At 44.3% G+C, this 26970-nt stretch overlaps 31 non-coding genes and 2 pseudogenes across 31 annotated transcripts; all 33 read left to right on the top strand.

Moving 5' to 3' along the window:
• Nucleotides 1–69: 69 nt before the first annotated feature.
• Nucleotides 70–188, top strand: LOC142515023 (5S ribosomal RNA). The gene has a single exon (XR_012810890.1). It is a non-coding gene; the product is annotated as a 5S ribosomal RNA (ribosomal RNA).
• A 683-nt stretch (nucleotides 189–871) lies between these two features.
• Nucleotides 872–992, top strand: LOC142516809 (5S ribosomal RNA). Its single transcript, XR_012812583.1, has one exon. It is a non-coding gene; the product is annotated as a 5S ribosomal RNA (ribosomal RNA).
• A 704-nt stretch (nucleotides 993–1696) lies between these two features.
• On the top strand, nucleotides 1697–1815 carry LOC142513677 (5S ribosomal RNA). The gene has a single exon (XR_012809611.1). It is a non-coding gene; the product is annotated as a 5S ribosomal RNA (ribosomal RNA).
• Nucleotides 1816–2496: 681 nt separating this feature from the next.
• Nucleotides 2497–2617, top strand: LOC142514384 (5S ribosomal RNA). The gene has a single exon (XR_012810278.1). It is a non-coding gene; the product is annotated as a 5S ribosomal RNA (ribosomal RNA).
• Nucleotides 2618–3300: 683 nt separating this feature from the next.
• On the top strand, nucleotides 3301–3421 carry LOC142514383 (5S ribosomal RNA). The gene has a single exon (XR_012810277.1). It is a non-coding gene; the product is annotated as a 5S ribosomal RNA (ribosomal RNA).
• A 685-nt stretch (nucleotides 3422–4106) lies between these two features.
• Nucleotides 4107–4225, top strand: LOC142514275 (5S ribosomal RNA). Its single transcript, XR_012810176.1, has one exon. It is a non-coding gene; the product is annotated as a 5S ribosomal RNA (ribosomal RNA).
• Nucleotides 4226–4927: 702 nt separating this feature from the next.
• On the top strand, nucleotides 4928–5046 carry LOC142513675 (5S ribosomal RNA). Its single transcript, XR_012809609.1, has one exon. It is a non-coding gene; the product is annotated as a 5S ribosomal RNA (ribosomal RNA).
• Nucleotides 5047–5728: 682 nt separating this feature from the next.
• On the top strand, nucleotides 5729–5849 carry LOC142514381 (5S ribosomal RNA). The gene has a single exon (XR_012810275.1). It is a non-coding gene; the product is annotated as a 5S ribosomal RNA (ribosomal RNA).
• Nucleotides 5850–6533: 684 nt separating this feature from the next.
• Nucleotides 6534–6654, top strand: LOC142514380 (5S ribosomal RNA). Its single transcript, XR_012810274.1, has one exon. It is a non-coding gene; the product is annotated as a 5S ribosomal RNA (ribosomal RNA).
• A 684-nt stretch (nucleotides 6655–7338) lies between these two features.
• LOC142515842 (5S ribosomal RNA) lies at nucleotides 7339–7457 on the top strand. Its single transcript, XR_012811665.1, has one exon. It is a non-coding gene; the product is annotated as a 5S ribosomal RNA (ribosomal RNA).
• Nucleotides 7458–8139: 682 nt separating this feature from the next.
• On the top strand, nucleotides 8140–8257 carry LOC142513197 (5S ribosomal RNA). Its single transcript, XR_012809157.1, has one exon. It is a non-coding gene; the product is annotated as a 5S ribosomal RNA (ribosomal RNA).
• Nucleotides 8258–8936: 679 nt separating this feature from the next.
• On the top strand, nucleotides 8937–9057 carry LOC142517374 (5S ribosomal RNA). The gene has a single exon (XR_012813123.1). It is a non-coding gene; the product is annotated as a 5S ribosomal RNA (ribosomal RNA).
• Nucleotides 9058–9738: 681 nt separating this feature from the next.
• Nucleotides 9739–9859, top strand: LOC142508221 (5S ribosomal RNA). Its single transcript, XR_012806446.1, has one exon. It is a non-coding gene; the product is annotated as a 5S ribosomal RNA (ribosomal RNA).
• Nucleotides 9860–10901: 1042 nt separating this feature from the next.
• Nucleotides 10902–11020, top strand: LOC142512281 (5S ribosomal RNA). Its single transcript, XR_012808823.1, has one exon. It is a non-coding gene; the product is annotated as a 5S ribosomal RNA (ribosomal RNA).
• A 684-nt stretch (nucleotides 11021–11704) lies between these two features.
• On the top strand, nucleotides 11705–11825 carry LOC142514379 (5S ribosomal RNA). The gene has a single exon (XR_012810273.1). It is a non-coding gene; the product is annotated as a 5S ribosomal RNA (ribosomal RNA).
• Nucleotides 11826–12509: 684 nt separating this feature from the next.
• On the top strand, nucleotides 12510–12630 carry LOC142514768 (5S ribosomal RNA). Its single transcript, XR_012810645.1, has one exon. It is a non-coding gene; the product is annotated as a 5S ribosomal RNA (ribosomal RNA).
• Nucleotides 12631–13314: 684 nt separating this feature from the next.
• On the top strand, nucleotides 13315–13435 carry LOC142510469 (5S ribosomal RNA). The gene has a single exon (XR_012808579.1). It is a non-coding gene; the product is annotated as a 5S ribosomal RNA (ribosomal RNA).
• A 683-nt stretch (nucleotides 13436–14118) lies between these two features.
• LOC142511221 (5S ribosomal RNA) lies at nucleotides 14119–14239 on the top strand (annotated as a pseudogene).
• Nucleotides 14240–14921: 682 nt separating this feature from the next.
• Nucleotides 14922–15040, top strand: LOC142510569 (5S ribosomal RNA; annotated as a pseudogene).
• A 683-nt stretch (nucleotides 15041–15723) lies between these two features.
• On the top strand, nucleotides 15724–15846 carry LOC142508201 (5S ribosomal RNA). The gene has a single exon (XR_012806427.1). It is a non-coding gene; the product is annotated as a 5S ribosomal RNA (ribosomal RNA).
• A 1329-nt stretch (nucleotides 15847–17175) lies between these two features.
• Nucleotides 17176–17296, top strand: LOC142516567 (5S ribosomal RNA). The gene has a single exon (XR_012812354.1). It is a non-coding gene; the product is annotated as a 5S ribosomal RNA (ribosomal RNA).
• Nucleotides 17297–17979: 683 nt separating this feature from the next.
• LOC142509359 (5S ribosomal RNA) lies at nucleotides 17980–18100 on the top strand. The gene has a single exon (XR_012807536.1). It is a non-coding gene; the product is annotated as a 5S ribosomal RNA (ribosomal RNA).
• Nucleotides 18101–18784: 684 nt separating this feature from the next.
• LOC142510782 (5S ribosomal RNA) lies at nucleotides 18785–18903 on the top strand. Its single transcript, XR_012808679.1, has one exon. It is a non-coding gene; the product is annotated as a 5S ribosomal RNA (ribosomal RNA).
• A 685-nt stretch (nucleotides 18904–19588) lies between these two features.
• LOC142517502 (5S ribosomal RNA) lies at nucleotides 19589–19711 on the top strand. The gene has a single exon (XR_012813245.1). It is a non-coding gene; the product is annotated as a 5S ribosomal RNA (ribosomal RNA).
• A 684-nt stretch (nucleotides 19712–20395) lies between these two features.
• On the top strand, nucleotides 20396–20514 carry LOC142515436 (5S ribosomal RNA). Its single transcript, XR_012811281.1, has one exon. It is a non-coding gene; the product is annotated as a 5S ribosomal RNA (ribosomal RNA).
• A 683-nt stretch (nucleotides 20515–21197) lies between these two features.
• On the top strand, nucleotides 21198–21316 carry LOC142513726 (5S ribosomal RNA). Its single transcript, XR_012809656.1, has one exon. It is a non-coding gene; the product is annotated as a 5S ribosomal RNA (ribosomal RNA).
• A 684-nt stretch (nucleotides 21317–22000) lies between these two features.
• On the top strand, nucleotides 22001–22119 carry LOC142507534 (5S ribosomal RNA). Its single transcript, XR_012805789.1, has one exon. It is a non-coding gene; the product is annotated as a 5S ribosomal RNA (ribosomal RNA).
• A 683-nt stretch (nucleotides 22120–22802) lies between these two features.
• Nucleotides 22803–22921, top strand: LOC142509089 (5S ribosomal RNA). The gene has a single exon (XR_012807277.1). It is a non-coding gene; the product is annotated as a 5S ribosomal RNA (ribosomal RNA).
• A 676-nt stretch (nucleotides 22922–23597) lies between these two features.
• Nucleotides 23598–23716, top strand: LOC142516303 (5S ribosomal RNA). The gene has a single exon (XR_012812105.1). It is a non-coding gene; the product is annotated as a 5S ribosomal RNA (ribosomal RNA).
• A 684-nt stretch (nucleotides 23717–24400) lies between these two features.
• LOC142506733 (5S ribosomal RNA) lies at nucleotides 24401–24519 on the top strand. The gene has a single exon (XR_012805015.1). It is a non-coding gene; the product is annotated as a 5S ribosomal RNA (ribosomal RNA).
• Nucleotides 24520–25149: 630 nt separating this feature from the next.
• Nucleotides 25150–25268, top strand: LOC142507983 (5S ribosomal RNA). The gene has a single exon (XR_012806217.1). It is a non-coding gene; the product is annotated as a 5S ribosomal RNA (ribosomal RNA).
• Nucleotides 25269–25949: 681 nt separating this feature from the next.
• LOC142516951 (5S ribosomal RNA) lies at nucleotides 25950–26067 on the top strand. Its single transcript, XR_012812717.1, has one exon. It is a non-coding gene; the product is annotated as a 5S ribosomal RNA (ribosomal RNA).
• A 655-nt stretch (nucleotides 26068–26722) lies between these two features.
• LOC142509773 (5S ribosomal RNA) lies at nucleotides 26723–26841 on the top strand. Its single transcript, XR_012807928.1, has one exon. It is a non-coding gene; the product is annotated as a 5S ribosomal RNA (ribosomal RNA).
• Nucleotides 26842–26970: the final 129 nt, after the last annotated feature.

The raw sequence follows: 26970 nt of genomic DNA, 5'->3' as shown, positions 1-26970 counted from the left end.
CGTGTTGTCCATCGCCGCTTGCTCCACCCGTACTCGAGGGATATAAGAATAAACATCCCACTTAATGACGGGAGCGATCATACCAGCACTTATGCACCGGATCCCATCAAAACTCCGAAGTTAAGCGTGCTTGGGCGAGAGCAGTACTAGGATGGGTGCCCCCCTGGGAAGTCCTCGTGTTGCACCCTTTTTCGTGTATTTCTATTATTGATTACTTGTTGACAGACGATTTTCGGCTCAAATCATCTGAATCTCGATCGGGACTAGATAAGACATGCGAAATGAAAGTAGCTCGGGCACTGCCGGATTTGGACAAAATTGTAGGCTAATTTGATTGTAAACGGGCAAACGGACGAGACTCATTACTACGCAATGAGCTGACGAGATTTTAGCCGAATTCCTTCTCTAAGACCCTCTAATTTGCGATTTACCGCTTCTGTTAAGCTTTTGTTTCCTCGAGAAATCCGCTTAGGAAGTTCGAAATTCGATTCTGGTTCCATTTTATCGTATCCTAAGAATAATAATTGCTTTACATTCGTTATTTCCTTCTTCTTATTTTTTTTTTATTTTCTGGGAACATTTATCGATTTTTGTTGTCGTGAGCCGGTTCTGTGCGGAAGGGTGTGACGCAGATTACTCCGGAGACGGTTAACTCATTAAAAACAATAATTTCGACTGTTTTATCCATAATTTACGTAAACGATCGTGACACGAGGTCTTCCCAGGGAGGTCACCCATCCTAGCTCTGCCATCGCGCCAGAACGCTTAACTTCATGGTTATGATTGGGCGAGAGCAGTGCCGCGTGTTGTCCATCGCCACCCGCTCCACACGTACTCGAGGGATATAAGAATAAACATCCCACTCAATGTCGGGTGCGATCATACCAGCACTAATACACCGGATCCCATCAAAACTCCGAAGTTAAGCGTGCTTGGGCGAAAGCGCAGTACTAGGATGGGTGACCCCCTGGGAAGTCCTCGTGTTGCACCCCTTTTCGTGTTTTTCTGTTTTTGATTACTTGTTGACAGACGATTTTCGGCTCAAATCATCTGAATCTCAATCGAGACCAGATAAGACATGTGAAATGAAAGTAGCTCAGGCACTGCCGGATTTGGACAAAATTGTAGGCGAATTTGATTGTAAACGGGCAAACGGACGAGACTCATTACTAGGCAATGAGCTGACGAGATTTTAGCCGAATTCCTTCTCTAAGACCCTCTAATTTGCGATTTACCGCTTCTGTTAAGCTTTCGTTTCCTCAAGAAATCCGCTTAAAAAGTTCGAAATTCGATTCCGGTTCCATTTTATCGTATCCTAAGCATAATAATGGCTTTACATTCGTTATTTCTTTCTTCTTATTTTTTTTTTCTATTTTCTGGGAACATTTATTCATTTTTGGGAACATTTATTCATTTTTGTTGTCGTGAGCCGGTTCTGTGGGGAAGGGTATGATGCAGATTACTCCGGAGACGGTTAACTCATTAAAAACAATATTTCGACTGTTTTATCCATAATTTACGTAAACGGTTGCGACACGAGGTCTTCCTAGGGTGGTCACCCATCCTAGCTCTGCCATCGCGCCAGAAAGCTTAACTTCATGATTCTGATTGGGCGAGAACAGTGCCGCGTGTTGTCCATCGCCGCTTGCTCCACCCGTATTCGAGGGATATAAGAATAAACATCCCACTCAATGACGGGTGCGATCATACCAGCACTAATGCACCGGATCCCATCAAAACTCCGAAGTTAAGCGTGCTTGGGCGAGAGCAGTACTAGGATGGGTGCCCCCCTGGGAAGTCCTCGTGTTGCACCCTTTTTCGTGTATTTCTATTGTGATTACTTGTTGACAGACAATTTTCGGCTCAAATCATCTGAATCTCGATCGGGACTAGATAAGACATGTGAAATGAAAGTAGCTCGGGCACTGCTGGATTTGGACAAAATTGTAGGCTAATTTGATTGTAAACAGGCAAACGGACGAGACTCATTGCTACGCAATGAGCTGACGAGATTTAGCCGAATTCCTTCTCTAAGACCCTCTAATTTGCGATTTACCGCTTCTGTTAAGCTTTCGTTTCCTCGAGAAATCCGCTTAGGAAGTTCGAAATTCGATTCCGGTTCCATTTTATCGTATCCCAGGCATAATAATAGCTTTACATTCGTTATTTCCTTCTTCTTATTTTTTTTCTATTTTCTGGGAACATTTATCGATTTTTGTTGTCGTGAGCCGGTTCTGTGCGGAAGGGTATGACGCAGATTACTCCGGAGACGGTTAACTCATTAAAAACAATTATTTAGACTGTTTTATCCATAATTTACGTAAACGGTCGCGACACGAGGTCTTCCCAGGGAGGTCACCCATCCTAGCTCTGCCATCGCGCCAGAACGCTTAACTTCATGGTTATGATTGGGCGAGAGCAGTGCCGCGTGTTGTCCATCGCCGCCCGCTCCACACGTACTCGAGGGATATAAGAATAAACATCCCACTCAATGTCGGGTGCGATCATACCAGCACTAATGCACCGGATCCCATCAGAACTCCGAAGTTAAGCGTGCTTGGGCGAAAGCGCAGTACTAGGATGGGTGACCCCCTGGGAAGTCCTCGTGTTGCACCCCTTTTCGTGTTTTTCTATTTTTGATTACTTGTTGACAGACGATTTTCAGCTCAAATCCTCTGAATCTTGATCGGGTCCAGATAAGACATGTTAAATGAAAGTAGCTCGGGCACTGCCGGATTTGGACAAAATTGTAGGCTAATTTGATTGTAAACGGGCAAACGGACGAGACTCATTACAACGCAATGAGCTGACGAGATTTTAGCCGAATTCCTTCTCTAAGACCCTCTAATTTGCGATTTATCGCTTCTGTTAAGCTTTCGTTTCCTCGAGAAATCCGCTTAGGAAGTTCGAAATTCGATTCTGGTTCCATTTTATCGTATCCCAAGAATAATAATAGCTTTACATTCGTTATTTCCTTCTTCTTATTTTTTTTTCTATTTTCTGGGAACATTTATCGATTTTTGTTGTCGTGAGCCGGTTCTGTGCGGAAGGATATGACGCAGATTACACCGGAGATGGTTAACTCATTAAAAACAATTATTTCGACTGTTTTATCCATAATTTACGTAAACGGTCGCGACACGAGGTCTTCCCAGGGTGGTCACCCATCCTAGCTCTGCCATCGCGCCAGAACGCTTAACTTCATGGTTATGATTGGGGAGAGCAGTGCCGCGTGTTGTACCACACCGCCCGCTCCACACGTACTCGAGGGATATAAGAATAAACATCCCACTCAATGTCGGGTGCGATCATACCAGCACTAATGCACCGGATCCCATCAGAACTCCGAAGTTAAGCGTGCTTGGGCGAAAGCGCAGTACTAGGATGGGTGACCCCCTGGGAAGTCCTCGTGTTGCACCCCTTTTCGTGTTTTTCTATTTTTGATTACTTGTTGACAGACGATTTTCAGCTCAAATCATCTGAATCTCGATCGGGACCAGATAAGACATGTGAAATGAAAGTAGCTCGGGCACTGCCGGATTTGGACAAAATTGTAGGCTAATTTGATTGTAAACGGGCAAACGGACGAGACTCATTACTAACGCAATGAGCTGACGAGATTTTAGCCGAATTCCTTCTCTAAGACCCTCTAATTTGCGATTTATCGCTTCTGTTAAGCTTTCGTTTCCTCGAGAAATCCGCTTAGGAAGTTCGAAATTCGATTCTGGTTCCATTTTATCGTATCCCAAGAATAATAATAGCTTTACATTCGTTATTTCCTTCTTCTTATTTTTTTTTCTATTTTCTGGGAACATTTATCGATTTTTGTTGTCGTGAGCCGGTTCTGTGCGGAAGGATATGACGCAGATTACTCCGGAGACGGTTAACTCATTAAAAACAATTATTTCGACTGTTTTATCCATAATTTACGTAAACGGTCGCGACACGAGGTCTTCCCAGGGAGGTCACCCATCCTAGCTCTGCCATCGCGCCAGAACGCTTAACTTCATGGTTATGATTGGGCGAGAGCAGTGCCGCGTGTTGTCCATCGCCGCCCGCTCCACACGTACTCGAGGGATATAAGAATAAACATCCCACTCAATGTCGGGTGCGATCATACCAGCACTAATGCACCGGATCCCATCAGAACTCCGAAGTTAAGCGTGCTTGGGCGAGAGCAGTACTAGGATGGGTGACCCCCTGGGAAGTCCTCGTGTTGCACCCTTTTCGTGTTTTTCTATTTTTGATTACTTGTTGACAGACGATTTTCGGCTCAAATCATCTGAATCTCGATCGAGACCAGATAAGACATGTGAAATGAAAGTAGCTCGGGCACTGCCGGATTTGGACAAAATTGTAGGCTAATTTGATTGTAAACGGGCAAACGGACGAGACTCATTACTACGCAATGAGCTGACGAGATTTTAGCCGAATTCCTTCTCTAAGACCCTCTAATTTGCGATTTACCGCTTCTGTTAAGCTTTCGTTTCCTCGAGAAATCCGCTTAGGAAGTTCGAAATTCGATTCCGGTTCCATTTTATCGTATCCCAAGCATAATAATAGCTTTACATTCGTTATTTCCTTCTTCTTATTTTTTTTTCTATTTTCTGGGAACATTTATTCATTTTTGGGAACATTTATTCATTTTTGTTGTCGTGAGCCGGTTCTGTGGGGAAGGGTATGATGCAGATTACTCCGGAGACGGTTAACTCATTAAAAACAATATTTCGACTGTTTTATCCATAATTTACGTAAACGGTTGCGACACGAGGTCTTCCTAGGGTGGTCACCCATCCTAGCTCTGCCATCGCGCCAGAAAGCTTAACTTCATGATTCTGATTGGGCGAGAACAGTGCCGCGTGTTGTCCATCGCCGCTTGCTCCACCCGTATTCGAGGGATATAAGAATAAACATCCCACTCAATGACGGGTGCGATCATACCAGCACTAATGCACCGGATCCCATCAAAACTCCGAAGTTAAGCGTGCTTGGGCGAGAGCAGTACTAGGATGGGTGCCCCCCTGGGAAGTCCTCGTGTTGCACCCTTTTTCGTGTATTTCTTTTGTGATTACTTGTTGACAGACAATTTTCGGCTCAAATCATCTGAATCTCGATCGGGACCAGATAAGACATGTGAAATGAAAGTAGCTCGGGCACTGCCGGATTTGGACAAAATTGTAGGCTAATTTGATTGTAAACGGGCAAACGGACGAGACTCATTACTACGCAATGAGCTGACGAGATTTTAGCCGAATTCCTTCTCTAAGACCCTCTAATTTGCGATTTACCGCTTCTGTTAAGCTTTCGTTTCCTCGAGAAATCCGCTTAGGAAGTTCGAAATTCGATTCCGGTTCCATTTTATCGTATCCCAGGCATAATAATAGCTTTACATTCGTTATTTCCTTCTTCTTATTTTTTTTCTATTTTCTGGGAACATTTATTGATTTTTGTTGTCGTGAGCCGGTTGTGTGCGGAAGGGTATGACGCAGATTACTCCAGGGACGGTTAACTCATTAAAAACAATTATTTCGACTGTTTTATCCATAATTTACGTAAACGATCGCGAAACGAGGTCTTCCCAGGGAGGTCACCCATCCTAGCTCTGCCATCGCGCCAGAACGCTTAACTTCATGGTTATGATTGGGCGAGAGCAGTGCCGCGTGTTGTCCATCGCCGCCCGCTCCACACGTACTCGAGGGATATAAGAATAAACATCCCACTCAATGTCGGGTGCGATCATACCAGCACTAATGCACCGGATCCCATCAGAACTCCGAAGTTAAGCGTGCTTGGGCGAAAGCGCAGTACTAGGATGGGTGACCCCCTGGGAAGTCCTCGTGTTGCACCCCTTTTCGTGTTTTTCTATTTTTGATTACTTGTTGACAGACGATTTTCAGCTCAAATCCTCTGAATCTTGATCGGGTCCAGATAAGACATGTTAAATGAAAGTAGCTCGGGCACTGCCGGATTTGGACAAAATTGTAGGCTAATTTGATTGTAAACGGGCAAACGGACGAGACTCATTACAACGCAATGAGCTGACGAGATTTTAGCCGAATTCCTTCTCTAAGACCCTCTAATTTGCGATTTATCGCTTCTGTTAAGCTTTCGTTTCCTCGAGAAATCCGCTTAGGAAGTTCGAAATTCGATTCTGGTTCCATTTTATATTATCCCAAGAATAATAATAGCTTTACATTCGTTATTTCCTTCTTCTTATTTTTTTTTCTATTTTCTGGGAACATTTATCGATTTTTGTTGTCGTGAGCCGGTTCTGTGCGGAAGGATATGACGCAGATTACACCGGAGATGGTTAACTCATTAAAAACAATTATTTCGACTGTTTTATCCATAATTTACGTAAACGGTCGCGACACGAGGTCTTCCCAGGGTGGTCACCCATCCTAGCTCTGCCATCGCGCCAGAACGCTTAACTTCATGGTTATGATTGGGGGAGAGCAGTGCCGCGTGTTGACCAACACCGCCCGCTCCACACGTACTCGAGGGATATAAGAATAAACATCCCACTCAATGTCGGGTGCGATCATACCAGCACTAATGCACCGGATCCCATCAGAACTCCGAAGTTAAGCGTGCTTGGGCGAAAGCGCAGTACTAGGATGGGTGACCCCCTGGGAAGTCCTCGTGTTGCACCCCTTTTCGTGTTTTTCTATTTTTGATTACTTGTTGACAGACGATTTTCAGCTCAAATCCTCTGAATCTTGATCGGGTCCAGATAAGACATGTTAAATGAAAGTAGCTCGGGCACTGCCGGATTTGGACAAAATTGTAGGCTAATTTGATTGTAAACGGGCAAACGGACGAGACTCATTACAACGCAATGAGCTGACGAGATTTTAGCCGAATTCCTTCTCTAAGACCCTCTAATTTGCGATTTATCGCTTCTGTTAAGCTTTCGTTTCCTCGAGAAATCCGCTTAGGAAGTTCGAAATTCGATTCTGGTTCCATTTTATCGTATCCCAAGAATAATAATAGCTTTACATTCGTTATTTCCTTCTTCTTATTTTTTTTTCTATTTTCTGGGAACATTTATCGATTTTTGTTGTCGTGAGCCGGTTCTGTGCGGAAGGATATGACGCAGATTACTCCGGAGATGGTTAACTCATTAAAAACAATTATTTCGACTGTTTTATCCATAATTTACGTAAACGGTCGCGACACGAGGTCTTCCCAGGGTGGTCACCCATCCTAGCTCTGCCATCGCGCCAGAACGCTTAACTTCGTGGTTATGATTGGGCGAGAGCAGTGCCGCGTGTTGTCCATCGCCGCCCGCTCCACACGTACTCGAGGGATATAAGAATAAACATCCCACTCAATGTCGGATGCGATCATACCAGCACTAATGCACCGGATCCCATCAGAACTCCGAAGTTAAGCGTGCTTGGGCGAGAGCAGTACTAGGATGGGTGACACCCTGGAAAGTCCTCGTGTTGCACCCTTTTTCGTGTTTCTATTTTTGATTACTTGTTGACAGACGATTTTCGGCTCAAATCATCTGAATCTCGATCGAGACCAGATAAGACATGTGAAATGAAAGTAGCTCGGGCACTGCCGGATTTGGACAAAATTGTAGGCTAATTTGATTGTAAACGGGCAAACGGACGAGACTCATTACTACGCAATGAGCTGACGAGATTTTAGCCGAATTTCTTCTCTAAGACCCTCTAATTTGCGATTTACCGCTTCTGTTAAGCTTTCGTTTCCTCGAGAAATCCGCTTAGGAAGTTCGAAATTCAATTTCGGTTCCATTTTATCGTATCCCAGGCATAATAACAGCTTTACATTCGTTATTTCCTTCTTCATATTTTTTTTTCTATTTTCTGGGAACATTTATCGATTTTTGTTGTCGTGAGCCGGTTCTGTGCGGAAGGGTATGACGCAGATTACTCCGGAGACGGTTAACTCATTAAAAACAATAATTTCGACTGTTTTATCCATAATTTACGTAAACGGTCGCGACACGAGGTCTTCCCAGGGAGGTCACCCATCCTACCTCTGCCATCGCGCTAGAACGCTTAACTTCGTGGTTATGATTGGGCATGAGCAGTGCCGCGTGTTGTCCATCGCCGCCCGCTCCACACGTACTCGAGGGATATAAGAATAAACATCCCACTCAATGTCGGGTGCGATCATACCAGCACTAATGCACCGGATCCCATCAGAACTCCGAAGTTAAGCGTGCTTGGGCGAGAGCAGTACTAGGATGGGTGACCCCCTGGAAGTCCTCGTGTTGCACCCTTTTCGTGTTTTCTATTTTTGATTACTTGTTGACAGACGATTTTCGGCTCAAATCATCTGAATCTCGATCGAGACCAGATAAGACATGTGAAATGAAAGTAGCTCGGGCACTGCCGGATTTGGACAAAATTGTAGGCTAATTTGATTGTAAACGGGCAAACGGACGAGACTCATTACTACGCAATGAGCTGACGAGATTTTAGCCGAATTCCTTCTCTAAGACCCTCTAATTTGCGATTTACCGCTTCTGTTAAGCTTTCGTTTCCTCGAGAAATCCGCTTAGGAAGTTCGAAATTCGATTCTGGTTCCATTTTATCGTATCCCAAGAATAATAATAGCTTTACATTCGTTATTTCCTTCTTCTTATTTTTTTCTATTTTCTGGGAACATTTATCGATTTTTGTTGTCGTGAGCCGGTTCTGTGCGGAAGGGTATGACGCAGATTACTCCGGAGACGGTTAACTCATTAAAAACAATTATTTCGACTGTTTTATCCATAATTTACGTAAACGGTCGCGACACGAGGTCTTCCCAGGGAGGTCACCCATCCTACTCTGCCATCGCGCCAGAACGCTTAACTTCATGGTTATGATTGGGCGAGAGCAGTGCCGCGTGTTGTCCATCGCCGCCCGCTCCACACGTACTCGAGGGATATAAGAATAAACATCCCACTCAATGTCGGGTGCGATCATACCAGCACTAATGCACCGGATCCCATCAGAACTCCGAAGTTAAGCGTGCTTGGGCGAAAGCGCAGTACTAGGATCGGTGACCACCTGGGAAGTCCTCGTGTTGCACCCCTTTTCGTGTTTTTCTATTTTTGATTACTTGTTGACAGACGATTTTCGGCTCAAATCATCTGAATCTCGATCGAGACCAGATAAGACATGTGAAATGAAAGTAGCTCGGGCACTGCCGGATTTGGACAAAATTGTAGGCTAATTTGATTGTAAACGGGCAAACGGACGAGACTCATTACTACGCAATGAGCTGACGAGATTTTAGCCGAATTCCTTCTCTAAGACCCTCTAATTTGCGATTTACCGCTTCTGTTAAGCTTTCGTTTCCTCGAGAAATCCGCTTAGGAAGTTCGAAATTCGATTCCGGTTCCATTTTATCGTATCCCAGGCATAATAATAGCTTTACATTCGTTATTTCCTTCTTCTTATTTTTTTTCTATTTTCTGGGAACATTTATCGATTTTTGTTGTCGTGAGCCGGTTCTGTGCGGAAGGGTATGACGCAGATTACTCCGGAGACGGTTAACTCATTAAAAACAATTATTTCGACTGTTTTATCCATAATTTACGTAAACGGTCGCGACACGAGGTCTTCCCAGGGAGGTCACCCATCCTAGCTCTGCCATCGCGCCAGAACGCTTAACTTCATGGTTATGATTGGGCGAGAGCAGTGCCGCGTGTTGTCCATCGCCGCCGCTCCACACGTACTCGAGGGATATAAGAATAAACATCCCACTCAATGTCGGTGCGATCATACCAGCACTAATGCACCGGATCCCATCAGAACTCCGAAGTTAAGCGTGCTTGGGCGAAAGCGCAGTACTAGGATCGGTGACCACCTGGGAAGTCCTCGTGTTGCACCCTTTTCGTGTTTTTCTATTTTTGATTACTTGTTGACGGACGATTTTCTGCTCAAATCATCTGAATCTCGATCGGGACCAAATAAGACATGTGAAATCACGTAGCTCGGGTACTGCCTGATTTGGACAAAATTGTAGGCTAATTTTATTGTAAACGGGCAAACGGACGAGACTCATTACTCCGCAAAGTGCTCGCGAGATTTTAGCTAAATTTCTTCTCTAAGACCCTCTAATTGCGATTTACCTTCTGTTAATGTTCGTTTCCTCAAAATCCGTTTAGGAAGTTCGAAATTCGATTCCGGATCCATTTTATCGTATCCAGGAATAATAATAGCTTTACATTCATAGAAGTCCTCGTGTTGCACCCCTTTTCGTGTTTTTTATTTTTGATTACTTGTTGACAGACGATTTTCGGCTCAAATCATCTGAATCTCGATCGGGACCAGATAAACATGTGAAATGAAAGTAGCTCGGGCACTGCCGGATTTGGACAAAATTGTAGGCTAATTTGATTGTAAACGGGCAAACGGACGAGACTCATTACTACGCAATGAGCTGACGAGATTTTATCCGAATTCCTTCTCTAAGACCCTCTAATTTGCGATTTACCGCTTCTGTTAAGCTTTCGTTTCCTCGAGAAATCCGCTTAGGAAGTTCGAAATTCGATTCCGGTTCCATTTTATCGTATCCCAGGCATAATAATAGCTTTACATTCGTTATTTCCTTCTTATTTTTTTTCTATTTTCTGGGAACATTTATCGATTTTTGTTGTCGTGAGCCGGTTCTGTGCGGAAGGGTATGACGCAGATTACTCCGGAGACGGTTAACTCATTAAAAACAATTATTTCGACTGTTTTATCCATAATTTACGTAAACGGTCGCGACACGAGGTCTTCCCAGGGAGGTCACCCATCCTAGCTCTGCCATCGCGCCAGAACGCTTAACTTCATGGTTATGATTGGGCGAGAGCAGTGCCGCGTGTTGTCCATCGCCGCCCGCTCCACACGTACTCGAGGGATATAAGAATAAACATCCCACTCAATGTCGGTTGCGATCATACCAGCACTAATGCACCGGATCCCATCAGAACTCTGAAGTTAAGCGTGCTTGGGCGAGAGCAGTACTAGGATGGGTGACCCCCTGGGAAGTCCTCGTGTTGCACCCCTTTTCGTGTTTTTCTATTTTTGATTACTTGTTGACAGACGATTTTCGGCTCAAATCATCTGAATCTCGATCGAGACCAGATAAGACATGTGAAATGAAAGTAGCTCGGGCACTGCCGGATTTGGACAAAATTGTAGGCTAATTTGATTGTAAACGGGCAAACGGACGAGACTCATTACTACGCAATGAGCTGACGAGATTTTAGCCGAATTCCTTCTCTAAGACCCTCTAATTTGCGATTTACCGCTTCTGTTAAGCTTTCGTTTCCTCGAGAAATCCGCTTAGGAAGTTCGAAATTCGATTCCGGTTCCATTTTATCGTATCCCAGGCATAATAATTAGCTTTACATTCGTTATTTCCTTCTTCTTATTTTTTTTCTATTTTCTGGGAACATTTATCGATTTTTGTTGTCGTGAGCCGGTTCTGTGCGGAAGGGTATGACGCAGATTACTCCGGAGACGGTTAACTCATTAAAAACAATTATTTCGACTGTTTTATCCATAATTTACGTAAACGGTCGCGACACGAGGTCTTCCCAGGGAGGTCACCCATCCTACCTCTGCCATCGCGCCAGAACGCTTAACTTCATGGTTATGATTGGGCGAGAGCAGTGCCGCGTGTTGTCCATCGCCGCCTGCTCCACACGTACTCGAGGGATATAAGAATAAACATCCCACTCAATGTCGGGTGCGATCATACCAGCACTAATGCACCGGATCCCATCAGAACTCCGAAGTTAAGCGTGCTTGGGCGAAAGCGCAGTACTAGGATGGGTGACCCCCTGGGAAGTCCTCGTGTTGCACCCCTTTTCGTATTTTTCTATTTTTGATTACTTGTTGACATGCGATTTTCGGCTCAAATCATCTGAATCTCGATCGAGACCAGATAAGACATGTGAAATGAAAGTAGCTCGGGCACTGCCGGATTTGGACAAAATTGTAGGCTAATTTGATTGTAAACGGGCAAACGGACGAGACTCATTACTACGCAATGAGCTGACGAGATTTTAGCCGAATTCCTTCTCTAAGACCCTCTAATTTGCGATTTACCGCTTCTGTTAAGCTTTCGTTTCCTCGAGAAATCCGCTTAGGAAGTTTGAAATTCGATTCCGGTTCCATTTTATCGTATCCCAAACATAATAATTGCTTTACATTCGTTATTTCCTTCTTCTTATTTTTTTTTCTATTTTCTGGGAACATTTATCGATTTTTGTTGTCGTGAGCCGGTTCTGTGCGGAAGGGTATGACGCAGATTACTCCGGAGACGGTTAACTCATTAAAAACAATTATTTCGACTGTTTTATCCATAATTTACGTAAACGGTCGCGACACGAGGTCTTCCCAGGGAGGTCACCCATCCTACCTCTGCCATCGCGCCAGAACGCTTAACTTCATGGTTATGATTGGGCGAGAGCAGTGCCGCGTGTTGTCCATCGCCGCCTGCTCCACACGTACTCGAGGGATATAAGAATAAACATCCCACTCAATGTCGGGTGCGATCATACCAGCACTAATGCACCGGATCCCATCAGAACTCCGAAGTTAAGCGTGCTTGGGCGAAAGCGCAGTACTAGGATGGGTGACCCCTTGGGAAGTCCTCGTGTTGCACCCCTTTTCGTATTTTTCTATTTTTGATTACTTGTTGACATGCAATTTTCGGCTCAAATCATCTGAATCTCGATCGAGACCAGATAAGACATGTGAAATGAAAGTAGCTCGGGCACTGCCGGATTTGGACAAAATTGTAGGCTAATTTGATTGTAAACGGGCAAACGGACGAGACTCATTACTATGCAATGAGCTGACGAGATTTTAGCCGAATTCCTTCCGTAAGACCCTCTAATTTGCGATTTACAGCTTCTGTTAAGCTTTCGTTTCCTCGAGAAATCCGCTTAGGAAGTTCGAAATTCGATTCTGGTTCCATTTTGTCGTATCCTAAGAATAATAATAGCTTTACATTCGTTATTTCTTTCTTCTTATTTTGTTTTTTATTTTCTTGGAACATTTATCGATTTTTGTTGTCATGAGCCCGTTCTGTGCGGAAGGGTATGACGCAGATTACTCCGGAGACGGTCAACTCATTAAAAACAATTATTTCGACTGTTTTATCTGTAATTTACGTAGACGGTCGCGACACGAGGTCTTCCCAGGGTGGTCACCCATCCTACCTCTACCATCGAGCAAGAACGCTTAACTTCATGGTTAAGATTGGGCGAGAGCAGTGCCGCGTGTTGTCCATCGCCGCCCGCTCCACACGTACTCGAGGGATATAAGGATAAACATCCCACTCAATGTCAGGTGCGATCATACCAGCACTAATGCACCGGATCCCATCAGAACTCCGAAGTTAAGCTTGCTTTGGCGAAAACGCAGTACTAAGATGGGTGACCCCCTGAGAAGTCCTCGTGTTGCACCCCTTTTCGTGTTTTTCTATTTTTGATTACTTGTTGACAGACGATTTTTGGCTCAAATCATCTGAATCTCGATCGAGACCAGATAAGACATGTGAAATGAAAGTAGCTCGGGCACTGCCGGATTTGGACAAAATTGTAGGCTAATTTGATTGTAAACGGGCAAACGGACGAGACTCATTACTACGCAATGAGCTGGCGAGATTTTAGCCGAATTCCTTCTCTAAGACCTTCTAATTTGCGATTTACCGCTTCTGTTAAGCTTTCGTTTCCTCGAGAAATCCGCTTAGGAAGTTCGAAATTCGATTCTGGTTCCATTTTATCGTTTCCCAGGAATAATAATAGTTTTACATTCGTTATTTCCTTCTTCTTATTTTTTTTTTATTTTCTGGGAACATTTATCGATTTTTGTTGTCGTGAGCCGGTTCTGTGCGGAAGGGTATGACGCAGATTACTCCGGAGACGGTCAACTCATTAAAAACAATTATTTTGACTATTTTATCTATAATTTACGTAAACAGTCGCGACACGAGGTCTTCCCAAAGAGGTCACCCATCCTACCTCTGCCATCGAGCCAGAACGCTTAACTTCATGGTTATGATTGGGCGAGGGCAGTGCCGCGTGTTGTCCACCGCCGCCCGCTCCACGCGTACTCGAGAGATATAAGGATAAACATCCCACTCAATGTTAGGTGCGATCATACCATCACTAATGCACCGGATCCCATCAGAACTCCGAAGTTAAGCTTGCTTTGGCGAAAGCGCAGTACTAAGATGGGTGACCCCCTGGGAAGTCCTCGTGTTGCACCCCTTTTCGTGTTTTTCTATTTTTGATTACTTGTTGACAGACGATTTTTGGCTCAAATCATCTGAATCTCGATCGAGACCAGATAAGACATGTGAAATGAAAGTAGCTCGGGCACTGCCGGATTTGGACAAAATTGTAGGCTTATTTGATTGTAAACGGGCAAACGGACGAGACTCATTACTACGCAATGAGCTGGCGAGATTTTAGCCGAATTCCTTCTCTAAGACCTTCTAATTTGCGATTTACCGCTTCTGTTAAACTTTCGTTTCCTCGAGAAATCCGCTTAGGAAGTTCGAAATTCGATTACTGGTTTTATTTTATCGTATCCCAAGAATAATAATAGCTTTACATTCGTTATTTCCTTCTTCTTATTTTTTTTTTTTTCTGGGAACATTTATCGATTTTTGTTGTCGTGAGCCGGTTCTGTGCGGAAGAGTATGACGCAGATTACTCCGGAGACGGTCAACTCATTAAAAACAATTATTTTGACTGTTTTATCTATAATTTACGTAAACGGTCGCGACACGAGGTCTATCCAAAGAGGTCACCCATCCTACCTCTGCCATCGAGCCAGAACGCTTAACTTCATGGTTATGATTGGGCGAGAGCAGTGCCGCGTGTTGTCCATCGCCGCCCGCTCCACACGTACTCGAGGGATATAAGAATAAACATCACACTCAATGTCGTGTGCGATCATACCAGCACTAATGCAACGGATCACATCAGAACTCCGAAGTTAAGCGAGCTTTGGCGAGAGCAGTACTAGGCTGGATGACCCCCTGGGAAGTCCTCGTGTTGTCCACCTTTTCGTGTTTTTCTATTTTTGATTACTTGTTGACAGACGAGTTTCGGCTCAAATCATCTGAATCTCGATCGAGACCAGATAAGACATGTGAAATGAAAGTAGCTCGGGCACAGCCGGATTTGGACAAAATTGAAGGCTAATTTGATTGTAAATGGGCAAACGGACGAGACTCATTACTACGCAATGAGCTGACGAGATTTTAGCTGAATTTCTTCTCTAAGACCCTCTAATTTGCGATTTACCGCTTCTGTTAAGCTTTCGTTTCCTCGAGAAAGCCGCTTAGGAAGTTCGAAATTCGATTCCGGTTCTATTTTATCGTATCCGAGGCATAATAATAGCTTTACATTCGTTATTTACTTCTTCTTATTTTTTTTCTATTTTCTGGGAACATTTATCGATTTTTGTTGTCGTGAGCCGGTTCTGTGCGGAAGGGTATGACGCAGATTACTCCGGAGACGGTTAACTCATTAAAAACAATTATTTCGACTGTTTTATCCATAATTTACGTAAACGGTCGCGAAACGAGGTCTTCCCAAGGAGGTCACCCATCCTAGCTCTGCCATCGCGCCAGAACGCTTAACTTCATGGTTATGATTGGGCGAGAGCAGGGCCGCGTGTTGTCCATAGCCGCCCCCTCCACACGTACTCGAGGGATATAAGAATAAACATCCCACTCAATGTCGGGTGCGATCATACCAGCAATAATGCACCGGATCCCATCAGAACTCCGAAGTTAAGCGTGCTTGGGCGAGAGCAGTACTAGGATGTGTGACCGACCCCCTGGGAAGTCCTCGTGTTGCACCTCTTTTCGTGTTTTTCTATTTTTGATTACTTGTTGACAGACGATTTTCGGCTCAAATCATCTGAATCTCGATCGGGACCAGATAAGACATGTGAAATGAAAGTAGCTCGGACACAGCCGGATTTGGACAAAATTGTAGGCTAATTTGATTGTAAACGGGCAAACGGACGAGACTCATACGCAATGAGCTGGCGAGATTTTAGCCGAATTCCTTCTCTAAGACCTTCTAATTTGCGATTTACCACTTCTGTTAAGCTTTCGTTTCCTCGAGAAATCCGCTTAGGAAGTTCGAAATTCGATTCTGATTCCATTTTATCGTATCCCATGCATAATAATTGCTTTACATTCGTTATTTCCTTCTTCTTATTTTTAATCTATTTTCTGTGTACATTTATCAATTTTTGTTGTCGTGAGCCGGTTCTGTGCGGAAGGGTATGACGCAGATTACTCCGGAGACGGTTAACTCATTAAAAACAATTATTTCGACAGTTTTATCCATAATTTACGTAAACGGTCGCGACACGAGGTCTTCCCAGGGAGGTCACCCATCCTACCTCTGCCATCGCGCCAGAACTCCGAAGTTAAGCGTGTTTGGGCGAGAGCAGTACTAGGATGGGTGACCCCCTGGGAAGTCCTCTTGTTGCAACCCTTTTCGTGTTTTTCTATTTTTGATTACTTGTTGACAGACGATTTTCGGCTCAAATAAACTGAATCTCGTTCGGACCAGATGAGACAGGTGAAATGAAAGTAGCTCGGGCAATGCCGGATTTGGACAAAATTGTAGGCTAATTTGATTGTAAACGGGCAAACGGACGAGACTCATTACTACGCAATGAGCTGACGAGATTTTAGCTGAATTCCTTTTTTAAGACCCTCTAATTTGCGATTTACCGCTTCTGTTAAACTTTCGTTTCCTCGAGAAATCCGCTTAGGAAGTTTGAAATTCGATTCCGGTTCTATTTTATCGTATCCCAAACATAATAATTGCTTTACATTCGTTATTTCCTTCTTCTTATTTTTTTTTCTATTCTCTGGGAACATTTATCGATTTTTGTTGTCGTGAGCCGGTTCTGTGTGGAAGGGTATGACGCAGATTACTCCGGATTCGGTTAACTCATTAAAAACAATTATTTCGACTGTTTTATACATAATTTACGTAAACGGTCGCGATACGAGGTCTTCCCATGGAGGTCACCCATCCTAGCTCTGCAATCGCGCCAGAACGCATAACTTCATGGTTATGATTGGGCGAGAGCAGTGCCGCGTGTTGTCCATCGCCGCCTGCTCCACACGTACTCGAGGGATATAAGGATAAACATCCCACTCAATGTCGGGTGCGATCATACCAGCACTAATGCACCGGATCCCATCAGAACTCCGAAGTTAAGCGTGCTTGAGCGAAAGCGCAGTACTAGGATGGGTGACCCCCTGGGAAGTCCTCGTGTTGCACCCCTTTTCGTGTTTTTCTATTTTTGATTACTTGTTGATAGACGATTTTCGGCTCAAATCATCTGAATCTCGATCGGGACCAGATAAGACATGTGAAATGAAAGTAGCTCGGGCACTGCCGGATTTGGACAAAATTGTAGTCTAATTTGATTGTAAACGGGCAAACGGACGAGACTCATTACTACGCAATGAGCTGACGAGATTTTAGCCGAATTCCTTCTCTAAGACCCTCTAATTTGCGATTTACCGCTTCTGTTAAGCTTTCGTTTTCTCGAGAAATCCGCCTAGGAAGTTCGAAATTCGATTCCGGTTCCATTTTATCGTATCCGAGGCATAATAATAGCTTTACATTCGTTATTTCCTTCTTCTTATTTTTTTTCTATTTTCTGGGAACATTTATCGATTTTTGTTGTCGTGAGCCGGTTCTGTGCGGAAGGGTATGACGCAGATTACTTCGGAGACGGTTAACTTATTAAAAACAATTATTTCGACTGTTTTATCCATAATTTACGTAAACGGTCGCGACACGAGGTCTTACCAGGGAGGTCACCCATCCTACCTCTGCCATCGCGCCAGAACACTTAACTTCATGGTTATGATTGGACGAGAGCAGTGCCGCGTGTTGTCCATCGCCGCCCGCTCCACACGTACTCGAGGGATATAATAATAAACATCCCACTCAATGTCGGGTGCGATCATACCAGCACTAATGCACCGGATCCCATCATAACTCCGAAGTTAAGCGTGCTTGGGCGAAAGCGCAGTACTAGGATCGGTGACCACCTGGGAAGTCCTCGTGTTGCACCCCTTTTCGTGTTTTTCTATTTTTGATTACTTGTTGACAGACGATTTTCGGCTCAAATCATCTGAATCTCGATCGAGACCAGATAAGACATGTGAAATGAAAGTAGCTCGGGCACTGCCGGATTTGGACAAAATTGTAGGCTAATTTGATTTTAAACGGGCAAACGGACGAGACTCATTACTACGCAATGAGCTGGCGAGAATTTAGCCGAATTCCTTCTCTAAGACCTTCTAATTTGCGATTTACCGCTTCTGTTAAGCTTTCGTTTCCTCGAGAAATCCGCTTAGGAAGTTCGAAATTCGATTCCGGTTCCATTTTATCGTATCCCAAACGTAATAATTGCTTTACATTCGTTATTTCCTTCTTCTTATTTTTTTTTCTATTTTCTGGGAACATTTATCGATTTTTGTTGTCGTGAGCCAGTTCTGTGCGGAAGGGTATGACGCAGATTACTCCGGAGACGGTTAACTCATTAAAAACAATTATTCCGACTGTTTTATCTATAATTTACGTAGACGGTCGCGACACGAGGTCTTCCCAGGGAGGTCACCCATCCTACCTCTGCCATCGCGCCAGAACACTTAACTTCATGGTTATGATTGGACGAGAGCAGTGCCGCGTGTTGTCCATCGCCGCCCGCTCCACACGTACTCGAGAGATATAAGAATAAACATCCCACTCAATGTCGGGTGCGATCATACCAGCACTAATGGACCGGATCCCATCAGAACTCCGAAGTTAAGCGTGCTTGGGCGAGAGCAGTACTAGGATGGGTGACCCCCTGGGAAGTCCTCGTGTTGCACCCCTTTTCGTGTTTTTCTATTTTTGATTACTTGTTGACAGACGATTTTCGGCTCAAATCATCTGAATCTCGATCGAGACCAGATAAGACATGTGAAATGAAAGTAGCTCGGGCACTGCCGGATTTGGACAAAATTGTAGGCTAATTTGATTTTAAACGGGCAAACGGACGAGACTCATTACTACGCAATGAGCTGGCGAGAATTTAGCCGAATTCCTTCTCTAAGACCCTCTAATTTGCGATTTACCGCTTCTGTTAAGCTTTCGTTTCCTCGAGAAATCCGCTTAGGAAGTTCGAAATTCGATTCCGGTTCCATTTTATCGTATCCCAAACGTAATAATTGCTTTACATTCGTTATTTCCTTCTTCTTATTTTTTTTTCTATTTTCTGGGAACATTTATCGATTTTTGTTGTCGTGAGCCAGTTCTGTGCGGAAGGGTATGACGCAGATTACTCCGGAGACGGTTAACTCATTAAAAACAATTATTTCCGACTGTTTTATCTATAATTTACGTAGACGGTCGCGACACGAGGTCTTCCCAGGGAGGTCACCCATCCTACCTCTGCCATCGCGCCAGAACACTTAACTTCATGGTTATGATTGGACGAGAGCAGTGCCGCGTGTTGTCCATCGCCGCCCGCTCCACACGTACTCGAGAGATATAAGAATAAACATCCCACTCAATGTCGGGTGCGATCATACCAGCACTAATGCACCGGATCCCATCAGAACTCCGAAGTTAAGCGTGCTTGGGCGAGAGCAGTACTAGGATGTGTGACCGACCCCCTGGGAAGTCCTCGTGTTGCACCTCTTTTCGTGTTTTTCTATTTTTGATTACTTGTTGACAGACGATTTTCGGCTCAAATCATCTGAATCTCGATCGGGACCAGATAAGACATGTGAAATGAAAGTAGCTCGGGCACTGCCGGATTTGGACAAAATTGTAGGCTAATTTGATTGTAAACGGGCAAACGGACGAGACTCATTACTACGCAATGAGCTGGCGAGATTTTAGCCGAATTCCTTCTCTAAGACCCTCTAATTTGCGATTTACCGCTTCTGTTAAGCTTTCGTTTCCTCGAGAAATCCGCTTAGGAAGTTCGAAATTCGATTCCGCTTCCATTTTATCGTATCCCATGCATAATAATTGCTTTACATTCGTTATTTCCTTCTTCTTATTTTTTATTCTATTTTCTGGGAACATTTATCGATTTTTGTTGTCGTGAGCCGGTTCTGTGCGGAAGGGTATGACGCAGATTACTCCGGAGACGGTTAACTCATTAAAAACAATTATTTCGACTGTTTTATCCATAATTTACGTAAACGGTCGCGACACGAGGTCTTCCCAGGGAGGTCACCCATCCTACCTCTGCCATCGCGCCAGAACGCTTAACTTCATGGTTATGATTGGGCGAGAGCAGTGCCGCGTGTTGTCCATCGCCGCCCGCTCCACACGTACTCGAGGGATATAAGAATAAACATCCCACTCAATGTCGGGTGCGATCATACCAGCACTAATGCACCGGATCCCATCAGAACTCCGAAGTTAAGCGTGCTTGGGCGAAGAGCAGTACTAGGATGGGTGACCCCCTGGAAGTCCTCGTGTTGCACCCCTTTTCGTGTTTTTCTATTTTGATTACTTGTTGACAGACGATTTTCGGCTCAAATCATCTGAATCTCGATCGGGACCAGATAAGACATGTGAAATGAAAGTAGCTCGGGCACTGCCGGATTTGGACAAAATTGTAGGCTAATTTGATTTTAAACGGGCAAACGGACGAGACTCATTACTACGCAATGAGCTGGCGAGAATTTAGCCGAATTCCTTCTCTAAGACCCTCTAATTTGCGATTTACCGCTTCTGTTAAGCTTTCGTTTCCTCGAGAAATCCGCTTAGGAAGTTCGAAATTCGATTCCGGTTCCATTTTATCGTATCCCAAGCATAATAATTGCTTTACATTCGTTATTTCCTTCTTCTTATTTTTTTTTCTATTTTCTGGGAACATTTATCGATTTTTGTTGTCGTGAGCCGGTTCTGTGTGGAAGGGTATGACGCAGATTACTCCGGATTCGGTTAACTCATTAAAAACAATTATTTCGACTGTTTTATACATAATTTACGTAAACGGTCGCGATACGAGGTCTTCCCATGGAGGTCACCCATCCTAGCTCTGCAATCGCGCCAGAACGCATAACTTCATGGTTATGATTGGGCGAGAGCAGTGCCGCGTGTTGTCCATCGCCGCCTGCTCCACACGTACTCGAGGGATATAAGGATAAACATCCCACTCAATGTCGGGTGCGATCATACCAGCACTAATGGATCGGATCCCATCAGAACTCCGAAGTTAAGCGTGCTTGGGCGAGAGCAGTACTAGGATGGGTGACCCCCTGGGAAGTCCTCGTGTTGCACCCCTTTTCGTGTTTTTCTATTTCTGATTACTTGTTGACAGAAGAGTTTCGGTTCAAATCATCTGAATCTCGATCGGGACAAGATAAGACATTTGAAATGAAAGTAGCTCGGGCACTGCCGGATTTGGACAAAATTGTAGGCTAATTTGATTGTAAACGGGCAAACGGACGAGACTCATTACTACGCAATGAGCTGACGAGATTTTAGCCGAATTCTTTTTCTAAGACCCTCTAATTTGCGATTTACCGCTTCTGTTAAGCTTTCGTTTCCTCGAGAAATCCGCTTAGGAAGTTTGAAATTCGATTTCGATTCCATTTTATCGTATCCCAGGCATAATAATAGCTTTACATTCGTTATTTCCTTCTTCTTATTTTTTTTTCTATTTTCTGGGAACATTTATCGATTTTTGTTGTCGTGAGCCGGTTCTGTGCGGAAGGGTATGACGCAGATTACTCCGGAGACGGTTAACTCATTAAAAACAATTATTTCGATTGTTTTATCTATAATTTACGTAAACGGTCGCGATACGAGGTCTTCCCATGGAGGTCACCCATCCTAGCTCTGCCATCGCGCCAGAACGCTTAACTTCATGGTTATGATTGGGCGAGAGCAGTGCCGCGTGTTGTCCATCGCCGCCCGCTCCACACGTACTAGAGGGATATAAGAATAAACATCCCACTAAATGTCAAGTGCGATCATACCCACACTAATGCACCGGATCCCATCAGAACTTCGAAGTTAAGCGTGCTTGGGCGAGAGCAATACTAGGATGGGTGACCCCCTGGGAAGTCCTCGTGTTGCACCCTTTTTCGTGTTTTTTTATTTTTGATTACTTGTTGACAGACGATTTTCGGCTCAAATCATTTGAATCTCGATCGAGACCAGATAAGACATGTGAAATGAAAGTAGCTCGGGCACTGCCGGATTTGGACAAAATTGTAGGCTAATTTGATTTTAAACGGGCAAACGGACGAGACTCATTACTACGTAATGAGCTGGCGAGAATTTAGCCGAATTCCTTCTCTAAGACCCTCTAATTTGCGATTTACCGCTTCTGTTAAGCTTTCGTTTCCTCGAGAAATCCGCTTAGGAAGTTGGAAATTCGATTCCGGTTCCATTTTAACGTATCCCAAGCATAATAATTGCTTTACATTCGTTATTTCCTTCTTCTTATTTTTTTTCTATTTTCTGGGAACATTTATCGATTTTTGTTGTCGTGTGCCGGTTCTGTGCGGAAGGGTATGACGCAGATTACTCCGGAGACGGTTAACTCATTAAAAACAATTATTTCAATTGTTTTATCTATAATTTACGTAAACGGTCGCGACACGAGGTCTTCCCAGGGAGGTCACACATCCTACCTCTGCCATCGCGCCAGAACGCTTAACTTCATGGTTATGATTGGGCGAGAGCAGTGCCGCGTGTTGTCCATCGCCGCCCGCTCCACACGTACTCGAGAGATATAAGAATAAACATCCCACTCAATGTCGGGTGCGATCATACCAGCACTAATGCACCGGATCCCATCAGAACTCCGAAGTTAAGCGTGCTTGGGCGAGAGCAGTACTAGGATGGCTGACCCCCTGGGAAGTCCTCGTGTTGCACCCCTTTTCGTGTTTTTCTATTTCTGATTACTTGTTGACAGAAGAGTTTCGGCTCAAATCATCTGAATCTCGATCGGGACCAGATAAGACATTTGAAATGAAAGTAGCTCGGGCACTGCCGGATTTGGACAAAATTGTAGGCTAATTTGATTGTAAACGGGCAAACGGACGAGACTCATTACTACGCAATGAGCTGACGAGATTTTAGCCGAATTCTTTTTCTAAGACCCTCTAATTTGCGATTTACCGCTTCTGTTAAGCTTTCGTTTCCTCGACAAATCCGCTTAGGAAGTTTGAAATTCGATTCCGGTTCCATTTTATCGTATCCCAAACATAATAATTGCTTTACATTCGTTATTTCCTTCTTCTTATTTTTTTTTCTATTTTCTGGGAACATTTATCGATTTTTGTTGTCGTGAGCCGGTTCTGTGCGGAAGGGTATGACGCAGATTACTCCGGAGACGGTTAACTCATTAAAAACAATTATTTCGATTGTTTTATCCATAATTTACGGTCGCGACACGAGGTCTTCCCAGGGAGTCACCCATCTACCTCTGCCATCGCGCCAGAACTCTAACTTCATGGTTATGATTGGCCGGAGCATCAGTGCCGCGTGTTGTCCATCGCCGCCCTGCTCCACACGTACTCGAGGATATAAGAATAACATCCCACTAATGCTCGGGTGCGATCATCCAGCACTAATGCACCGGCATCCCATCAGAACTCCGAAGTTAAGCGTGCTTGGGCGAGAGCAGTACTAGGATGGGTGACCCCCTGGGAAGTCCTCGTGTTGCACCCCTTTTTCGTTATTTTCTATTTATGATTACTGTTGACCAGAAGAGTTTCGGCTCAAATCATTGAATCTCGATGGGACAGATAAGACATGTGAAATGAAAGTAGCTCGGGCACTGCCGGATTTGGACAAAATTGTAGGCTAATTTGATGTAAACGGGCAAACGGACGAGACTCATTTACTACGCAATGAGCTGACGACGATTTTAGCCGACATCCTTTTTTCTACGACCCTCTAATTTGCGATTACCGCTTCTGTTAAGCTTTCGTTTCCTCGAGAAATCCGCTTAGGAAGTTTGAAATTCGATTCCGGTTCCATTTTATCGTATCCCAAACATAATAATTGCTTTACATTCGTTATTTCCTTCTTCTTATTTTTTTTTCTATTTTCTGGGAACATTTATCGATTTTTGTTGTCGTGAGCCGGTTCTGTGCGGAAGGGTATGACGCAGATTACTCCGGAGACGGTTAACTCATTAAAAACAATTATTTCGACTGTTTTATCTATAATTTACGTAAACGGTCGCGACACGAGGTCTTCCCATGGAGGTCACCCATCCTAGCTCTGCCATCGCGCCAGAACGCTTAACTTCATGGTTATGATTGGGCGAGAGCAGTGCCGCGTGTTGTCCATCGCCACCCGCTCCCACACGTACTCGAGGATATAAGAATAAACATCCCACTCAATGTCGGGTGCGATCATACCAGCACTAATGCACCGGATCCATCAGAACTCCGAAGTTAAGCGTGCTTGGGCGAGAGCAGTACTAGGATGGGTGACCCCCTGGGAAGTCCTCGTTTTCGTGCTCAAATCACTGAATCTCGATCGGGACCAGATAAGACATGTGAAATGAAAGTAGCTCGGGCACTGCCGGATTTGGACAAAATTGTAGGCTAATTTGATTGTAAACGGGCAAACGACGAGACTCATTACTACGCAATGAGCTGACGAGATTTTAGCCGAATTCCTTCTCTAAGACCCTCTAATTTGCGATTTACCGCTTCTGTTAAGCTTTCGTTTCCTCGAGAAATCCGCTTAGGAAGTTCGAAATTCGATTCCGGTTCCATTTTATCGTATCCCAGGCATAATAATAGCTTTACATTCGTTATTTCCTTCTTCTTATTTTTTTTCTATTTTCTGGGAACATTTATCGATTTTTGTTGTCGTGAGCCGGTTCTGTGCGGAAGGGTATGACGCAGATTACTCCGGAGACGGTTAACTCATTAAAAACAATTATTTCGACTGTTTTATCCATAATTTACGTAAACGGTCGCGACACGAGGTCTTCCCAGGGAGGTCACCCATCCTACCTCTGCCATCGCGCCAGAACGCTTAACTTCATGGTTATGATTGGGCCGAGAGCAGTGCCGCGTGTTGTCCATCGCCGCCCGCTCCACACGTACTCGAGGGATATAAGAATAAACATCCCACTCAATGTCGGGTGCGATCATACCAGCACTAATGCACCGGATCCCATCAGAACTCCGAAGTTAAGCGTGCTTGGGCGAGAGCAGTACTAGGATGGGTGACCCCCTTGGAAGTCCTCGTGTTGCACCCCTTTTCGTGATTTTCTATTTATGATTACTTGTTGACAGAAGAGTTTCGGCTCAAATCATCTGAATCTCGATCGGGACCAGATAAGACATGTGAAATGAAAGTAGCTCGGGCACTGCCGGATTTGGACAAAATTGTAGGCTAATTTGATTGTAAACGGGCAAACGGACGAGACTCATTACTACGCAATGAGCTGACGAGATTTTAGCAGAATTCCTTTTCTAACACCCTCTAATTTGCGATTTACCGCTTCTGTTAAGCTTTCGTTTCCTTGAGAAATCCGCTTAGGAAGTTTGAAATTCGATTCCGGTTCCATTTTATCGTTATCCCAACACTAATAATTGCTTTAATTCGTTATTTCCTTCTTCTTATTTTTTTTCTTATTTTCTGGGAACATTTATCGATTTTTTGTTGTCGTGAGCCGGTTCTGTGCGGAAGGGTATGACGCAGATTACTCCGGAGACGGTTAACTCATTAAAAACCATTATTTTCGACTGTTTTATCTATAATTTACCGTAAACGGTCGCGATACGAGGCTTCCCATGGAGGTCACCCTTCCTAGCTCTGCCATACGCGCCAACGTTAACTTCATGGTTATGATTGGGCGAGAGCAGTGCCGCGTGTTGCCACGACCGCCCGTCCACACGTACTCGAGGATATAAGAATAAACATTCCACTCAATGTCGGGTTCGATCATACCAGCACTAATGCACCGGATCCCATCAGAACTCCGAAGTTAAGCGTGCTTGGCGAGAGCAGTACTAGGATGGGTGACCCCCTGGGAAGTCCTCGTGTTGCACCCTTTTCGTGTTTTTCTATTTTTGATTACTTGTTGACAGATTTTCGGCTCAAATCATCTGAATCTCGATCGGGACCAGATAAGACATGTGAAATGAAAGTAGCTCGGGCACTGCCGGATTTGGACAAAATTGTAGGCTAATTTGATTGTAAACGGGCAAACGGACGAGACTCATTACTACGCAATGAGCTGACGAGATTTTAGCCGAATTCCTTCTCTAAGACCCTCTAATTTGCGATTTACCGCTTCTGTTAAGCTTTCGTTTCCTCGAGAAATCCGCTTAGGAAGTTCGAAATTCGATTCCGGTTCCATTTTATCGTATCCCAGGCATAATAATAGCTTTACATTCGTTATTTCCTTCTTCTTATTTTTTTTTTCTATTTTCTGGGAACATTTATCGATTTTTGTTGTCGTGAGCCGGTTCTGTGCGGAAGGGTATGACGCAGATTACTCCGGAGTTAACTCATTAAAAACAATTATTTCGACTGTTTTATCCATAATTTACGTAAACGGGAGGTCTTCCCATCCCCTACTCTGCCATCGCGCCCGAACGCTTAACTTCATGGTTATGATTGGGCGAGAGCAGTGCTGCGTGTTGTCCATCGCCGCCCGCTCCACACGTACTCGAGGGATATAAGAATAAACATCCCACTCAATGTCGGTGCGATCATACCAGCACTAATGCACCGGATCCCATCAGAACTCCGAAGTTAAGCGTGCTTGGGCGAGAGCAGTACTAGGATGGGTGACCCCCTGGGAAGTCCTCGTGTTGCACCCTTTTTCGTGTTTTTTATTTTTGATTACTTGTTCTTTTCGGCTCAAATCATCTGAATCTCGATCGGACCAGATAGACATGTGAAATGAAAGTAGCTCGGGCACTGCCGGATTTGGACAAAATTGTAGGCTA

The sequence above is a fragment of the Primulina tabacum genome, chromosome 10 (genome assembly GCF_025594145.1).
Source record: "Primulina tabacum isolate GXHZ01 chromosome 10, ASM2559414v2, whole genome shotgun sequence".
Classification (NCBI taxonomy): Eukaryota; Viridiplantae; Streptophyta; class Magnoliopsida; order Lamiales; family Gesneriaceae; genus Primulina; species Primulina tabacum.
Note: the sequence above shows the minus strand (reverse complement) of the source record. Positions and strands in the feature narration are given on the sequence as shown.